Source organism: Drosophila rhopaloa, unplaced genomic scaffold (genome assembly GCF_018152115.1).
Source record: "Drosophila rhopaloa isolate 14029-0021.01 unplaced genomic scaffold, ASM1815211v1 contig_3, whole genome shotgun sequence".
Taxonomy (NCBI): Eukaryota; Metazoa; Arthropoda; class Insecta; order Diptera; family Drosophilidae; genus Drosophila; species Drosophila rhopaloa.
Window position 1 is genome coordinate 12,611,541 of NW_025335123.1, and position 18,269 is coordinate 12,629,809.

Consider the following 18,269-nt stretch of genomic DNA (forward strand, 5'->3'; position numbering starts at 1 on the left):
GATATGCAATAGGGGGAGATTTTCCGGAAAATGTATGAGAGGTCATGGCATTGCCCGCTATCTTGCCTCTCACTCGTTTTATTTTCAACAAGTGCCTGCGCCCCGAAGTTTCTATTCTTAGACAAATGCTATTTTTTGTTTTTTTTTTTTTCGGTTTCTCCATTCAAATTGTCTTTATTTATTTGTTGTTGCTGCCCGTTTGTTTGTTTGGCTCCTTGTGAAAAATGATTTCTTAATGAGTCGCAACTGTGCGGTAGATTGAACAGAAAAAGGCCTCCGAAAAAAGATTTTCGGAATAGATTGGCATAGATCATCGTGAGTATTACGCTGACTAATGGGCGTCTAATGAGTGGAAGAAGTGAAAAATGCCCATGAAATTTGCCACAGACAGAGATTCGAACGAACAGAGCAGAGAATATCAATTTACTTAATAGTAACTTCATAGACACATAAATAATAAAGTCCTTTATAACTTTAAATAAATAATTTGAATGCACATCAAATCCAATTTTCACAAATTTAAAGTTACAAATTGGAAATGCTTAAAAATTGTTCGTTTATTTATTTGATTTGTATTAAATTCGATCACAAGCCAACTAGAAAAGTGTGCACAATCAGTAAAAATGTCGGTTGCAGCCATAAAAGCTTGTTGGCCAAAAAATCAGAAAGTCGAAAAAGCTGATAACCTAGAGACATTTTCGACAAATATAAGTGAAAAATCAAAAAAAAAAAATTCCCACATTCCGAAGAGCAGCCGGCGCTTCATTAATATCATTCCACTTTCGTAACTCAATTTGGGAGCTGAAAATTCGTGGCACATGTGCGACAGCTCAGGAAACAAGCTAATTCCAGAATCAGAATCAGAATCCAACACATATATATATATATAGGGGAAAACGCTGACGAAGCCAAACCAATTTCAGAGCTGAAAAATTGAGGGAAAAAATCATAAAAAAAATGAGGGAATGATTTCTCTTCTTTGTGGCCATTTATTGGGATTCATTCATAGAGCAATCAGACGAAGGATTGCGGGGGGTCTATCACTAATCAAATCAAAGAGTTCGAAGGAGCTGGGAAAAAAAAAACACTTCCGAAGGGGAAGGCAAACAAACAAATACGAGACAGGAAATGAGGAGCCATAGAAGCTTTTTCTTCAGCCAGCCAACCGAAAAAAGTCGAACATAAATTAGGAATTAAATAATATCGGTAATATTCAATTTTTAAATTTAAAATATATAAGTAAATATTTAAAAATATTTGCCAATCGAGTGGTCGTCCCACCTTTTTGGCAGGCAATAAAAAAATTCATTTATAAAACAAACATGCCAGCCATGTTTTCCCTTGCCTTGTCACTCGGCGGCTTGTAAGATTTTCCAACGGCACCACGCCCACTTTTCCCACCATCGCCCCACACATTTTTTTTTTCACTTGTCTTGGGCGGCAATAAATACAATAAAAATCCCTTCTTTCGAGAACAACACATTTTGTTCGAGCTTTGAAGCAAATTCCAGGAATGAAGTGGCGCACAGATAAATTAAATAAGATTGGCTGATTTGTGAGTTTATGGATTTTATGGGCACTTGATTACATTTCTTGGAAATAACTTTATTTCCCAATTTTTCTGATTACTTCAATATGTGCTCATATCTATTATAACTGAAAATTCTTAGATTTGCTTCTTCAAAATTGTATCTGGTGAATTTTATTGCAATTTCTTTTTTCGATTATTTTTGAATACAATTAAAAGTTTTTATTGATACTATTTTGTACTCTATAATAAAGTTTTGAATTTGCTTTTAAGTTGACATTATTTTTATACCCGTTACTCGTAGAGTAAAAGGGTATATTGTATTCGTGCAAAAGTATGTAACAGGTAGAAGGAAGCGTTTCCGACCCTATAAAGTATATATATTCTTGCTCAGGATCACTAGCCGAGTCGATCTAGCCATGTCCGTCTGTCCGTCTGTCTGTCCGTCTGTCCGTCTGTCCGTCTGTCCGTCTGTCTGTCCGTATGAACGCTGAGATCTCGGAAACTATAAAATATAGAAGATTGGCATTTTGCATGCAGATTCCAGGAGTTCCTACGCAGCGCAAGTTTGTTTCAAAAAGGTGCCACGCCCCCTTTAACGCCCACAATCGCTTATATACGATTTTAAAAATTTAAATATTTCGGAAAAGTAAAAATGCAGTTTTATTGTGTTTATCAATACCTATCGAAATGTAGAAGAAATTTTTCAAATCGGACCATTCGTTAAAAAGTTATGCGTGATCAAAGTTTCTATCTCCATCTCCCTCGCACTCCCTTTAGCTGAGTAACGGGTATCTGATAGTCGGGGCACCCGACTATAGCGTTCTCTCTTGTTGTATTTATAATATTTCAGTCTTGATTTTCCTCTGACTTCCCAAAATATCTTTTAATTAAAAAACATTTTAATTTGTATAAAGTTGTCGTTTGAAGCCTTTGGAAAATATTTTGTTTTCACTTTTTCGATAACTTATTTTTTACATTTTATATATTTTTAAAAGTCTAAATAATAGTTGTTTTATCAAAATTTTTAGTTTAAAATATTTGTTCTTCAGGGTTTATTTTTAAATAATATTAACACTGGAAAGGTCATCCAAAATTCGACTTTGGATCTCAGTTTTGTGTGTTTGCCCTCCAATTTGTCCGCCGGGGAAACACCTTTCAATGTTGTGTAAAGATCCCGAGCATGTGTCCCATTTTGGAAGGGGCGTGGAAAAGAGTGTTGATGGATTTTTAGTTGTTACGTTGGACGAGGGCCGTTCCTATGGGCGTTGCGCATACGCCCCATTGGATGCCATAACCCTTTTAATGCGCTTCCATATTTTACATCGCCCACACAATTTGTATTCATCAGCCGTAGATTTCTGGGCTACGATTTCAGTTGTAATTAATTTTAATGCAAACATTTTTGCGGCTTGAGGCGGCATTTCATTTGTTCCCGTTTACCGCTTGATGTTGCTAATTTTTATGAGCATAATGATTGATTGATTGATGGATGGCTGAATGGTGGAATCGTGGCATGGTGGCAAAGGGACGGGTATGAATCCAAATGAATGCTGATGGTTCGGTTGAGTGAATTGCTTTTTGATAGATCACAAATATGTCAGCGGGGGTGAAAGGGGACAAGTCGGTCCCAGTTCATTGTTCGTTGTTCTCGGGCCGACCAAATGGAAATCGAAATGGAAATTCAATAAAAAAAAAAGAAACAAACGAAAATAGAAAAGAAATTTGGTTTATGAAGCGCAAAAATGGCACAACGGCAACTCAAATTGGATTAACCTCATTACGCAAACTAAGCCCACAAATAAAAAAATTACAAATACCATAACTGCAGTGGTGGCAAAATAAATTACTATCTGTGTGGAGGAAAGTCCATTTAATGGGAGAAAACTGTGTTTTAAAATATATATTTTTAAAATTTTAATTATTTATAAAAATAATAATAAAACCACAACTCACTTCATTTTGGTAAAATTACATTATATCTTTAATTTTGAACTAATTTTTTCCATTTGCTATTAAAAGAACTTACAAACAATATTTCAAATTACAAATCTATGCTTTTCATTTTGCCTTTGAAAATCGGCTTTAAATCAGAAAATTCTATTATTTTTTTAGCAGCTTCCTCCCTTCCTTTGAAAGCTTTATTTCAGCCATTTCTCTTTGTCCTGATACGAGAATTATTTTGTTCAACTTTTTGGCTTTCACCAAACAAATTGTAAATTTAATTTGAGCCCCAAACAGAGCTGAAGGGCGTCAGCAGCACATACAAATATTTGCCATATGTGGAAGGGGCACAAAGGGGAGTGCAGTTGCTACGGAATGCATTTGCTTTTTTGTCTCGCATAAAGTTTAACTCTCATTTTTTTTGCGCCACAGCGATCACAATAAATAAAACTCTTTTTCCAACGGCAGAGGCATGAATAAATTTTACACAGCGAATGGTTGAATGGGTGGGAAAACTGAGACACATTTGACAAGTTCATAAATTATCAGACATGGCAAAAAAATGTGTGTAATTTTTTTGATTGCCGCAAATTTTTCATTGAAAGCCATTCGCCGACCCCCTACCTATCCTCCTTTAAAATGTATTAAACACAATATAAAATGGTTGAGAATATTTTCATTTTAAATGGGGCGTGGCAGGCACTTGCAAGGCAGGAAATAAATAAAAGAAAAGTTTCGTTGGTGTAAAAAACAAAGTATAGCAGAGAATAAAAACTTGTGTATGGAGCATAAAAAGCAACAATAAAAACCCAACAAAGTGTCTCACAGCCACCAAAACTATCGCCAAGTCTAGTTATCCAGTTCTCTATAAGGGGGAAAACCCCCTGATATATATAGTACAAACAGAGCTGGAAGAAGGCGATTGAGGAGAAGAGTTGTAAGTGGAAATAATGGCCAACGCGGCGTATGCGCGATTTAAATTTTTCATTTTCAGTCTGCCAATGCAAAAAAAAAAGTGGGGGAGAAAAGCGGGCTGAGCAGGGCTTTAAATTATACAAAAGATGTCTGGCGAAGGGGAGGAAAACACAGGCAATAGATTATAAAAAGATTCTATGGAAACGGCATGGATTTAAAATAAGCAGGAAGGAAAAGAGAATCTATAAATCGTTTTATGTTGGTAATAAATAATGAAGACGAAAGAGTGCAACCCGTATTATATTTTATTTCCTGGCTGGATTTTGAAGTTTTTAAAAATTAATTAATTAATTGCCTATGTTGAAAAATTAAATTGTTTTCCTTGACCATTCATCACTAATTTTTTTAAACATTGCAATAAATGTTAGCCGTTAAAATAGCCAAACGTTTTAATTTGAATAAAATAGCTATTAATGTAACAATTATAAATAATATGGTTCTAAGATATATGATTCCTCTAATTTCTTATCCACATAGTCTGCAGCTATTTTTCAACTCCTTCATCTTGTAAATCTGCCATCTCCTTTCTCAATTTTGTGCCCGCTCGACTTCTTCATTTATCAATCATCCGCCCCGTTGCACTTGGCTGACTTCATATGCAAATAGTTTGCCCTAAGTGAATATTTTTTAATGTGTTTTGCGTTTGCTTCTGGGGGGCCTGGTCAAAAGCCTTTCAAGTGAAATGCATTTGCCCCCTTGGCCAGGGCATCTTTTTTTTTTTTTTTTCTTTGTCGTTTGCAACCCCATCCCATACATACCGATATTTTTAAGGTCATTTTTCTTGGAGGCAAAGCAAACTTCTTGCGCCCAATTTTTCTTGCTGCTCCTTTATTATCTCATAGGGTAAAAAATGAATCAGGCCCCTCACATACACACACGTATATATATATATATATATAAATACAGGGAAACGGGGGGTCGCCTATATGGCATACAATGAATAATGGAGGCTGGGGGTTCCGAGAACGAGATGCCGTAGCTGAAGCGATGACAACTATAGAAAATATTATAAGGATATGCGACCATAAAGCAAAAGGAGACCAAGAACAACGACCAGCGACATCGAACGACGCCAGGGGAAGACAAATAAAAGAGAAATCGTTTATTGCAAAAGAGCCCATAAATTGATTTTTTCAAATAAAAATAAAATATCGACACACGAATGGGGAGCCACCACCACCATCACACCACCATCACCCGAGAGTCAGACAGATAAAATAAGCCATCTACCATAAGGAGCTGGGTGGCGTTGGGCGGCAAGGACTAAGTGAGATGCTGCCAAGATACACGACTCAATAGCCTGCTTGTGGTCCAAAAAGAAGCCGCCTTCAAGACGCCACCAAAAGAGGAAAAAAAATGAAGAGAAGAAATGGCCAGAGAGAGTGGGAGATAGTTGGGGGGAGGTGGGGAAAATACGCAGAAACATTGTCCTCGGCATCTTTGTCGTCATCAGATTCGCCTACGTCCTTTTTGGCCAAGGTATATGGCAACCCCCCCACCGCTTTCCCCATTTAAGTTAAAAACTATTAGGAGGCACCCAAAAAGCCACCCACTTTCGTAGTACATAAATTAGGTGAACCCACACACATTATCCCCCCCAAAAAGGAAAAATGAAAAAAAAAACGAAACGATGGAGTTTCCTTCGGTGCGGGTTGGATGAATTTTTATTAAAAACTATGGCCGTCTCTTTAATAAAGATGTGAGCGTCACACGAACTCATGGAAATGCGGAAACCATCACAAGCCAGGGACCATAAATAAGGACACACACAGACGGCATTTATCTAGCCCTGGAAAAAACTGATACAAAAAATGGTAACGGCAGTGGAAAAAGATGGTAGAAAGGGCACACAGATAGTTTTCCGGAGGAGAGAGATGGTGGTTATATAACACCGATATTTGATTCTATTTCAAGTTACTTCACTTCATTCAGCTGGGAAATATGTCTGATTCTTTGGAATGTTTGGATTTTAAATTCTTTTTTTTGGACTTCATGCGATATTGGGAATCGTGCTCTCTCATCACCAAATTAGCTTTATTCGATTGCCACTTAACATTGTTTACCTTATGCAAATTAAAGTTTTCCCATATCATCTTGCAATGATAATCAGTAGGTATTTTATTTAACTGATAATTTGTAGTACGAGCTATTCTGGGTTTTAAGTCGTGGCTTCCTGCATAAATTGGCAACAAATTAGATGCTGTTCCACGGTCTTCCAATCCTCGAATCCTGGAATCCCTGCCATAATCCCTGCCCCATCGAACAAACCCACTGTGTTTGAGTGCCTTTGGTTTCCCCGCCTGACTTGCTACATAAATCAATTTGGCCATTTATTTAGCAGCAGGCAGCAGGCAGCAGGCGACATTTGCATTTGCTTATTAAAAGCCAGGCGAGAGACAAAGAAGATGGAAGACGGGTAGTCGTGACAAATATATATTTCACAATTTTAATTGGCCAAACAAACTTGAAGTTTTGAAGTCGGAACCGAGTCGAAGTTGAGGCTGAAAACTTGATTCCCTTCTTCATTCGCTGCAGTTTCTGTTTTTGCAGTTTCCTTTACTTGTTCTTATGCTGTCGCATCTTCATTGTATTCCAATACCCTTTTGTTGTGCTGGCATGGCAATTATGACGTGCAACTTAGAATTGGTCGAATGATTTCTGCAGATTTTCCTGACAATGTTTATTCGTGAATAAAAGCTGGTGTTATTATTGGCCAAAAAAGAAAACCAAAAAAGTAGATGCTTAAGTTTGCCTTGGCAATTAAAAAGAGCTCAGCAGTATTAAATATTTTTAAATTTTATATGAATTCTGATGAATTTAAATGGCACTCAAATAAAAATAAGAAAAGTTTAAAATATATTTAAAACTGAAATGGCACCCATCTGTCAATACGTTGAACTAAATGGGATTTAAAATGTATCCAATTTTTTAATTGTTGATGTGATAAATATAACTTAAACTTAGTTCGATTCAATTTAAGCCCTATCTGTTGATCACCGTCAAGTGTATTTGAGAGTTCGGGCACAACTAAACTTTCCCTTAGCCTGTTTTGTTTGGCATCCTGGCAACGGGGAAGTTTTCAATCCAAGAAGGCAGGTTGGCTAAATTAAAAAGAGTGCACTGAATGAAGCGGGATGGAGATTCATGAGCGGCAGTTCCAGCTTGGCCATAAACTTTATCGCCGGAGCAGAAACGGGCGCATCTGCCGGAGATGGAGATTCTCGTCTGGAATTGCGGACTGGCGGACTGGCGGAGTCTGGGGCAATCATACATTCATATCCTCATGTTTATTTAACGATGCTTTTTACGCTGCACACACAGAGCGCGAAATGCAAAAAGGATTAAAAGTCATCCCACTCAGCCCTCATCTTCGGATCCTTCAAGTGGCGTGAAATTTGGCACTTTGAGTGGCGTTTCTCGGTCTTTACGAAACTTTTAACTAAACTGAAAACTGTAAAGTACTTGTGTGTGTGTGAGTGCGCGCTAAAATATTAAAAAACATCTTTTACTTTTAAGGCTCATCACATGTCAAAGTTATTACCCACTCGTCATGAATCTTTTGCTCGAGAAAAGTGTAGCCATTCGCCAGCCATCGTTAAACTACTATATTTCTCATCAATTTCCAGACTTTGATTTAGTTGCGACGCATTTATTTGATGTGAAATGAAATTCATATTTCTATAAATAAATTTTAAGCTCTGTGGAATTTCATTCCTTAAGCCAGAGAGCAACATCAAAGCGTTGTGTCCTCCCAAAGCGATTATCATTTATTTTTCAGTATATTTTTGTATGGCTACGGATCAGGGGAATAGACTTTTGATTGACAAGACTTAATGTTTATGGATGCAGGCCTTTAAATTAAATCTAATAAATTTTGCCACTCTTAATTGGCTTTCGTATTTCATTTATTCAGACCGAAATTATTGCCCAAACATTTTTTGGTATGATTTCTTTTGGCTTATATATTTTTTCCTATTTGAAAATGCTTGAAAATCTGCAACTATTAAATGAAAACATCTCTTGTAGATATCTCGTTATTATTTCTGTGTCCCCAGCATATTATATTTATCCTTTTACATTTCTCGCATATTTCCTTCAACTTTTTATGTGCACTTGCCCTGCTTTTTTCTACTTGTTTTTATGCCTTCTGCATTGGCCAATTACGTGGGACAAAAGCAAACGAAACGAATGCCAATTGGTTGCCAGATAAAGAATGCAGCTACAGACTCGGATTTCCATTCAGATCGGCAGAGCTGCAGATACGGCTACGAATGCCAGGAGATATATATTTTTTAATATCACAAATGGAAGGAATTATTATTGAAATATTTACAGGGCACAAATGCAATTGAAGCGCAGACAAGAGGAGTGAGCCACCTCCGTGTCCTTTGGCTCCTGTTTCTGTTTCTGTTTCAGTTTCTGTTTCAGTTTCAGTTCCGGCTCCAGACCGAGATGACATAATTTATGGCAGCTAGTGGAGTGGAGACAAGTGTCCTCCAGCGGTCTTCCCCCTGGGCAATTAAAACGCCAAACTAATTAGATGAATTCTGTGTGATTTCCGTATAATTAAATTGCCCATTTGAGTGGAGTCGAGTGGAGTGGTTGGTTTTATTCAGCGGAAAGATGCTTGATTTCTAAAAAAGAAGGCAACTTTAATGTTTAGGTGAAGACAGTTGGAATAAAGGGGAAAAGTTCTGCAAGTTTCCATCGTAAAATGTGATAGATGCCAAATTTATTATCTTAAAGATTGTAATTTAAATATTATTAAGTAGCTTTGAGTGTTTTTCTGTGTGACCTTATAATTCCCAACTCCTTTTTGGGATAACTGTAATTGAACTTACATTTTTATAGAATCTTACTAATGGCTTGGAAATACATCTATCATAACAACTGCCAAGATAGGTCCTAAAATGTTAACACTAATCTTTGAAAGCCATATAACTCTGATGTTCCAATAAAATGAGATTGCTAAGTCAAATTTTTATAAACTGTAAGTCCAATAAACTCTATTTGTGAAACAGTATACGTACGTGGCCATTTTGATATCCCTTTTATGTCTCTCAGTGTGTGAAGATGTTTTACAACATTTATAACATGCTAACTATACACAACACACGGCTGGGACTTTCTGCAGCCACCCACTCGACGTTTAAGTTTACGGTACTTAACGTAATTTCCTTTTGCTGGCAACTTTTCCACCCACTTTTCGGGTGGTTGGGTGGCTCTTTTTTTTCGTGGGTGGTCGGGGTGGCTCGTCTCATGTTGATGGAGCCTCTAGTTGAGCCAAAGATAAATAAGCAAATAGGCAAATAAATCTTCATTTCAACTTCTTGTGAGGCTTTCTTAACTTTTTCTCAGCTGTTCAGTGATGCTACACCGCCTCATGCCTTTTAAGTTTTGCGTTTCGTTTCCTTCCCTTTTTGTCTTTTATTTTTTTACTGTCTTTTTTTTCACAGAGCTCCTTGTGCTTCTTAGCCAATTCAAAAATTTCCAACTTACGCTAGTAAATTGTTCGGGTAACATGCACTTAAGTATGCCACACCCACACCACCCGCGCCGGAAAATCCCCCCCCGGTTTTCCTGGTCTTATTTTTGGAACCCGCAGCCGGAACATGTGTACCATGCACACGCTTCTGTCTTTCGGCCCTGTTCTCTTTGCTCTTGCCATTAAAAGTTGAGCCCTGCAGGGCGAAAGTTTTCTCCAAAAACGCTTAGCCCTGCTAACCAGCCAACCAGCCATCCACCCATCCACCCATCCAGCCCCCACTTTTCCAGCTTTTCCTTTTCGGTTTTTCATTGTTCAAGTATTTTCGGTATTTTACTTTGGTATTTCATTTACGTTGTCTTCCCTCTTTATTTGTTCTTACAATTCCCGTTGTCAAGTGCAACATTTTGGGGCTGCATTTGGGGCTGAATTTGTTGGGGGGAGGGGGGAAATGGGGTCGTGAGTGATAAGTAGGTGACATGGCAAAAAATGGAAGGAAAACTTTGCTGGCCGTAACTTAAGTGTCAGGCTTCGGGGACTAATTAACATATCGAGTAGCACAATTAGGTCAGCATTGAGATGGATATAATATTCATTCGAGAGTCGGGTATAAGGCTGAGAAATTAATTATCAAATAGGAAAATTGCGAAGGACATTTAGATTAAAACGGTTTTCTAGGCAATTATATATATATATATTTTATATATAGTATTAATGCTCTCATTGTTTTAAAATAGCATCAATAAGTGTGAGCGCAAAAAATACATCTAACAAGAAAGGAAAGCTAACTTCGGGCGGAGCCGAAGTTGAAATACCCTTGCAGAATATTCTGCAAATTATATTCTCCAAAATTATTCATATGATGAATTCTTAATACTCATAAAAAATCCCAACTTCCTAACTTTAAAAACACCAAAGTTATGGCATTTCCAATCGTTCAGTTATGTATATGGCAGCTATAAAATATAGTCGGCCGATCCTTATGAAATTTGATATGTCGGATTGATTGGGCAAAAATAAAACCCATAGAAAATCCCAACTTCCTAACTTAACAAACACTAAAGTTATGGCATTTCCGATCAATCAGTTATATGGCAGCTATAAGATATAGTCGGCCGATCCTTTTGAAATTTGGTAGGTCGGATTAATTGGCCAAATATAAAACCCATAGAAAATCCCAACTTCCTAACTTAACAAACAGCAGAGTTATGGCATTTCCGATCAATCAGTTATATGGCAGCTATAGGATATAGTCGGCCGATTCTTATGAAATTTAGTACGTCGGATTGATTGGGCAAAAATAAAACCCATAGAAAATCCCAACTTCCTAACTTAACAAACACTAAAGTTATGGCATTTCCGATCAATCAGTTATATGGCAGCTATAAGATATAGTCGGCCGATCCTTATGAAATTTGGTAGGTCGGATTAATTGGCCAAATATAATACCCATAGAGAGTCCCAACTTCCTAACTTAACAAACAGCAGAGTTATGGCATTTCCGATCAATCAGTTATATGGCAGCTATAGGATATAGTCGGCCGATCCCGGCCGTTCCGACTTATATACTGCGTGCAAAGGAAAGAAGGGTGTGTGCAAAGTTTCAATTCGATATCTTTAAAACTGACAGACTAGTTCGCGTAGAAACAGACAGACGGACAGACAGACGGACAGACAGACGGACAGACGGACAGACGGACAGACGGACATGGCTATATCAACTCAGGAGGTGATCCTGATCACGAATATATATACTTTATAGGGTCGGAGATGTCTCCTTCACTGCGTTGCACACTTTTGACCAAAATTATAATACCCTCTGCAAGGGTATAAAAATAGCTTGCAAAGGTATATTTGAAACCTAAAAAATAATGTGGGTTCTACATTTTAGAACACGAGTGCTTCTTGATAATTTTTTTTTGATCGGATTCTCTAGGGAATCCAGGGACTTTCTCCGTTTCTCTGGTTTGTAAACTGCATTGATTTAAATTTATTATGCCCAACGTCAGCAGCGTGGCAAAAATTTGATTACAAACATAAAAGTTTATTTGTTTCCCTCAATTCTTTTTCTGTTGGTTAGTTTGCCGTTGTTGCCAACTTCGAAATGAAACAGGCTTCTTGTCCTCACCTTGCCTTAACACTAATTTCATTTTGCAGGCGAAGCTGCTCAACTATTCAGAGAAAAAGAGTAGCAGAGCATTTCTGCCTTGGTTGACTTGTAGAAATACCCCTCGAACTTAAAGCTAGTGGGGTATGCTTTTCTCAGTATTAAAACATTGTTAAACGAAGTTTGTTAAAGCTTATATAAAAATAAACAAAGCATTTTAAATGTAGTTTCAGAGTAAATCTTAGGTAAAACCACATTTTATATTTTAATTTAATAATAATAGAAAAATAAACAAGGGGTATCAAATAGCTGAGTTGATCTCTGTTGCCCCGTTTTTCGTCCTAATCCGTCTGTCTGCTCTTCTAGGCTGAGTCATTCACTCACTCACTCAGTCATTCAGTCATTCATTCGTACACTTCCTGCATACCTTTGCATATTTTTGCAATTCAGCGGAAAGTTCACTTCGCTCTCGCGCTCCTCGCCACTTCCTCTCGCTTTTCCGCTTTTCCACTGTCGCCGTCGCCGACGCTTTTCTTCTCCAGCTTTGTGTCCTCGGCTTATGTCAGTAAACTGTAAATATTTAATTAATTTGCATGGATATTTTTTATGCCAGCTAAGTTGAGTTTATTAGTCGCGCTGAGATGACGGTGACGCTGTGTGTGTGTGTGTGTTTTTTGCCCCCCGCTTTTCCGCTTTTCCTCTGCTTTGGTTTTTCTCGCTCTGTGGCTCTGCATAATTTACCAAGCTCTTTAAATGCTTACACGTGTGTTTGTGTGCCAGTTTTCCGTTTGCTTTTCCGCTTTCCCCCCCTTCTTAGCCCACAAAAAACCTGTGACTCGGAAAATGACCACAGCTGTAGGACCATTTTCCGTCCCCATTTCCTTGAGCTTGCGACAAAACTTGACCAATCTATGGCCACAGCAGAAATTGCAGGGTGAAGTAATTAAAATTCGGGGTGTGCCGTGTTTAAAATATAAAAAAGTTAAAGCACGATATATTAGAAAATATGAAAATATACACCAAAATATATAATATAAAAGTTTACAAAAATATATTTTGATTGCAAGAAAACTCTACTTAAATTCTTAAAATTGTACTTTTAAAATATAATATATATATGGTGTGCCTGAAATTGTATCTTTCAATCCTTTTAACTTTTGACTATAAGATTAAATTCCAATGAAAAAGAGTAGGCAGTTTTATGTTAGCTGCAGCATATTTGGTGTTTAAATTTGTAGAATAACAAAACTGTGTTCTCAGCACAACAAGAGGTACTCCAAAAAAGGTCACTCGCTCCTCCCAGCATCGTCCTTTTTTATTTTCCACCTCCCCCACCCCCCGGTTTTCCACACCCCCCACCACTCTTGTGCGTTTGTCCGTGTTCATTATTGCGGTTAATCTGTTTGTTCTCGTTGTTTGGGTTTCACTGACAAAGTTTGCCGAAAAAAAACAGAGTCCGAAATATTCCACTTTTTTCCATTTTTCCCTTCTTTTTATTCGAGATGTGTGTGGGGTTTTCCTTTTTTAATAAGCTTTACTGGATGGTCAGGTGCAAAAAAAATTAAGCGAAAGTGTTGGTCATTGGACAAGCGGATGATGGGAAAATTTCGGGGCGGAGGGTGTCGGATTTTCCGGGGCAATCATCCGCCTGGCACGTTGTTGACATCAAAATAATGACTTTCGTGTGGAGGGGGGGCAGTTGGAAAATGGGGGGATGGTGCGGTGGAAATGCTCCAAAAAATGGAAGGCGTTATGCGGCAGCAAGGCAAACATATGCTCAGGAAACACCCAGAAACACATACTTTTAGGAGGATACTCACTGGGAAAAATAATTTATAAAGTTCACTCAATATATGACAGCAGATAATTATTTTGGCATTGATTGAAACATGTTTTATAATGTTATTCAACATTTGTTTTAATAGCTCTTGAAGTTAAAATTACCTTTATTGAAGGTTTATTATCATAAAGTATTCTAAGAAATATGTAACTTATTTTAATTGACTCTTGAAAGACTCTTTAAAAATGCAACATATAAAACGACAAAAATTTCTTCAAGAAAGGATTAAAAACAACTCGAAAAATTCTTAGTGTATTATAAAGTTTTGGAAAAAGAGAGGGCTATATAAAAAAGGAAAGAGATGGAGGTAGAACAAGCTCTGGAGATTGCTGACACATAAAACCTGCGAAAAACTCACACTACTCATCAGGTTACCAACGCCTTCCAGTTTTCTTTAACACATTTGTTGCTTTCCTTCTTCATCATCATCATCTTAATCATATTTCTTCGTCATCATCATCATGTTTATCATTTTCATCATCATCTTGTTGTTGTTAATTACAAAAAAATGCAAAAGCACGAAAATGCCGCTGTTTACCAAATTAAATGCTACTAATTGGACGAGTTTAGCGTCGCTCAAGTGTGTGCTTTGCCCCGCCCCCCATTTTCCACCATGCCCCCGCCCATATTTCCACCGCCTGTCATCATTTTGCGCCCACGCCCCTTTTTAGCGGTTATGGCTTTTGACGGCGGCCCATAGGAATTTTTAATGAAAGAAGTTATTAGTATGTATCAGAAGCATCGTTAGCAGCCCAAAATGAAAGTTGAATGATGTAGCCGGGGGATATGTACTTACTTATGGATGTATGTTAATGCAGCGGCTGGTGGGGTGACGAGGTAAATTCGTACACAAAAAGAAAATACTCATCATTTTAAAAAACTTATCGCAAAGTTTGTTCCATACAAGAAAAAAAAATATAATTACTTCTCATAGAAAATCACTCTACAAACGCGTTTTTTTGTTTTGATGCTAATTATTACTCTCCAAAGCAAAAAAATAAATAAACATTGAATAAAACTACTAACAATTACTAATCACTAAGGGCGCATGAATTATATATTGGTGATTTTGAAAAGCAACATCTAGGAAAACTAATTTGTATATTGCTGAAAAAAGCTTTTATATCATAAACTTTATAAGCCAAAGGCAAAATATTTAAATCCATCTTAAGCTGATTTTAAGCTTCCGCTTTTTGTCTGCTCTAAATTTCAGAAAGTTCACTAATCCCTGCTGTCCTCTGAGTTTGGAGAATGTACAAGCCCACCTTAAGTATGGGTCAATGCTTATGTTCTGCTGCCTGCCTTATTATTTATTTATAAGAGTTTCCTTTTTATCCTTATTTCATGGGCGCTGCAGCAGCTGCAACTAGCAATGACATAAAAACAAAAAAATATCAAATGCAATCCACGAGGCGTATGAGTAACGTCAGATGAACCGCTCCACTTTCCACTTGCCACACTCCTTTCTCCTTTCTGCACTTTCTTCTCCCCCCCTCGCCTTTTCTTCACTCACTGGCTTTATGTGGGGCATTAAAAGCGCCGACTGCCTGCAACATTTCCTCGTAACCCCATCAGCCCTTCAAGTATTATTAATAAAACGTTGTCGCATCGTTGAGCGCATGATGTAGCCGCTTAGGAAAAGTGGGCGGGAAAATGCGGACAAATGGGGCCAGTGGGCGTGGCCTGACAATGCTTATGGAACAGCGAACATTTGCAACAAAACAAAATCCGGAAACCACGACAACGACCAACGAATAAATACGGGCAAAAAGCGAGCTTGGCGAATAAAAGGCAGAATGGGGCGGGTAAAAGCTGGGTTAATAGGTCTCCATATGGGAAGGTCTAGCTCGGAGTGATTGTGTGCCCATCGTATCGTTAGCAGCCGAGATAAATTGCACTCATGTAGGCGAAGAAATGTTACACAGCTCTGATTGCATATACCAAGTTTTCCATTTATTAGTGCTACTATTTTACTATAGTAAAATGAAATATTTAGGTATAATAATACGAATTTTAAGAAACTCTAATTAAAAAGTTAGTTTGAAAACAAACTTAAGATAATATGATAACTTAATCATTGGTTCTAAGTAGTTCCAAGTTAAGGGACAAACATTTTTAGAACTAACTATTTTCTAGTTTTCTTTGTTCAAGCTTTGCCAATTTTTTTTGTGCCAATTTTTGTATTTTTTATAAGGGGCAAAATCGTGATTATTTTTGAAAAATACAATTTTTTAGCTAAGAATGCCACTTGATTTGAAATTTTATAAGTAATTCAGCGATATTTGACATTGTACCATTCGACCAATATTTCCCAGGGTTTTTATTTAAAAACCGAAAAATAGAGGTGATTTTTTCGGATTTTGGCTTAAACATTTTTACAAATTTACAAATTTAAATATATAATTTTCGCAATAGCTGCAATGGCAATTTAATTTATTTCTGCATCTCTTCGTTGCACACTTTTTTCTTCCCGAAACCGAATTCCGGCTCAACGAAAAAGTATTGCATACTTGTGGGCACTTACACACACACACACACAGCTACACACACAGTGATAAAGTGATGACGTAGATGTTGATGTTGATGAGACGTCGACGTGGCCTGATTGACGCTGCGAGCCATTGTTGTTGACTTGGCAGTTGGTTGAGCGCCAGAACGGAAGTGGAAGTGGCTCCCAAAAATATAATTCATATTTAATACGCACGCGACCATGTGTGTGTGAGCTCACATAATTAGTTGCAGCATACACATACACACACACCCATAAAACACACAGACAACGGAAATCAGAATTTATTTGTACCAGAAATAAATAATTAAAAATGCCTGGGTGGAAAAGGAGGAGGTTTTCCGGAGATCTTCCACCGAAAACTGTGCAAAATTTAATAAATAAATAAATAGCAGACGAAAACACACATACACTGATAAAGTTTGACATGCCGCACATCTCTGCAGTTAATTAAAAATTGCACCAAGAAAAGCTGGAAAAATATTTTCCAATTTTCTTTGGTGGGCAGCTCAAGAATCCCACTGTTTTCCAGATATTTGAGAAAATCTAACATTGCTTTATATTGAAAATCAATTTTTTTTACTGTGTTTACAAATTCACAGTTTAATTATATGCCAAAATAATTTCATAATTTATATGCACATTAATGCAGAATTTATTGAGGTCGCTATCCGGTTTCCTTTTATTTTTCCGATAGTATAGTTTTTAATAGATAAACGTGGCGCGATAAATAAATTATTGTTTATCATTTTTATTCGATTTAAATAACATCCTAACTTTTTATAATAGACTGAATACTTTATTGTAGATACTTACAATATTGCATTTTTTACTTCAATTAAATGCTGTCTTTATATTAATGATTTCAATTATGTTTTTTTTACATCTTTATTGGTTACTTGGTTGCTATCTAAATTTGATTTTATTATAATATATACAAATGACTGGCTTTCCTTAATATTAATTTACATGGCTCATTTAAATGCAAGGAAGAATGCAATAATTGAGTTTTCTATTTAATTGGTTAAGCTTCGAATTGAATAAATGTGTAGATAATATTCAATGTATTTTAGAAGAGAGTATTTGCAAAAGATTTGCCGTTTGTGATATTCAAATATATCTAAATAAATCCTCCCGTGCGGAAATGAGTTCACAAAGCTTCAAATGATTTCTATTCCGAAGAGGGGCGGTGGGGAGCTGCGCATCATTAATTTAAATTTTCTACATGTGTGAATGTGATTTTATAAAATTAATTCTGGCTGCATGGCACATTCTGTGGTTATGAATTTATTAAATTCGCTTGGCAAAAACTGCACCAAATGGCAAATTAAGCAGTTTGGCAGCAGATTTATGTGGGGCCACTGTGTAGGCCAAAAGTCTTTATGAAGTTGCTAACATTTATGGCTAATAAATATGCATGTATGTTCAGATAAAACATTTGATTTTTATACCGCTGACAAATCAAAGAAAAATTGCGTATGCGCCATGTGTGCCCTTGTATCTTTGTGGCTTTGAGGCTTTGATTCCAAACCAAATCGGTTTTATGGCCACCAAATCCTCTGGATTATCTTCTTAACTGTATTTATACAATATTAATTTTTGTTTGAGATACTATACTATCTTTGGAAACGCTGGCCTTAAATAGCTGTCAGTCGCCTTCACTTTTTGTGCCAATTTCTGTGAAATTTGTGCATTTAACGCTCGGGGTTGCTGCTCATTTTCAACCTGACATGATTTTCCCCTCGACCATCATAAATTCCATTTGTCTGTTCGTTGTTTTGGCGTGTGAAAATCAACGCATCAAAAAGATTCGAATGATGCAGTTGTGCTTCTGCAATGTTCAAGTATTTTTAATACCTAAAAGTTTAGTAGGCAAGGGTA

General features: G+C 37.0%; 1 protein-coding gene across 3 annotated transcripts in view; it reads left to right on the top strand.

Annotated features, from left to right (window-relative positions):
* The window catches only part of LOC108049843 (innexin shaking-B), a 161,840-nt gene that overhangs the window by 9,370 nt on the left and 134,201 nt on the right, over nucleotides 1-18,269 (top strand). The gene's annotated exons all lie outside the window — the stretch shown is intronic.